We start from the raw sequence: 626 nt of genomic DNA, 5'->3' as shown, positions 1-626 counted from the left end.
ACTGTTTTTGTTAAAAATTGTTAGTGCATCTGTAAGTCTGTTTTCGATTATTTCAAAAAATTTTGACTGTGTGAAAAGGGGCGTCATCTGCATATATGAATCTGGGATGTTTTTTTAAAATTTTAACAGGTCAATTGTATATATATATTTTAAAAATAATGATGAAAAATAGTGATAATAAATTACAATGATAATCATAATAATGATAATGATAATATAATAATAATGATAATAGTAGTAGTAATAATAATAATAAAATAATAATGATAATAATAATAATAAAAAAAAATAATAATAATGATAATGATAATAATAATAATAATAATAATGATAATAATAATAATAATAATAATAATAATAATAATAATAATAATAATGATAATAATATGATAATAACGATAAAAAATAACTAATAATAAAAATGATAATAATGATAATGATGGTAAAACAACAACAACAACAACAACAACAATAACAATGATAATAATTGTGAGGTGGTCCTTTCTTGTACCAAAACGGGAGAAGAGTTAAGCGATTAGATTATCATAAAGTTTTTGAAGTGGTGCACATTTTTAACACAGCGCCATTAGGAATATTGTTCTGAATTTCAGTAATTCTGTTGGAAG

Source organism: Penaeus vannamei, chromosome 17, assembly GCF_042767895.1.
Source record: "Penaeus vannamei isolate JL-2024 chromosome 17, ASM4276789v1, whole genome shotgun sequence".
NCBI classification, from domain to species: Eukaryota; Metazoa; Arthropoda; class Malacostraca; order Decapoda; family Penaeidae; genus Penaeus; species Penaeus vannamei.
Note: the sequence above shows the minus strand (reverse complement) of the source record.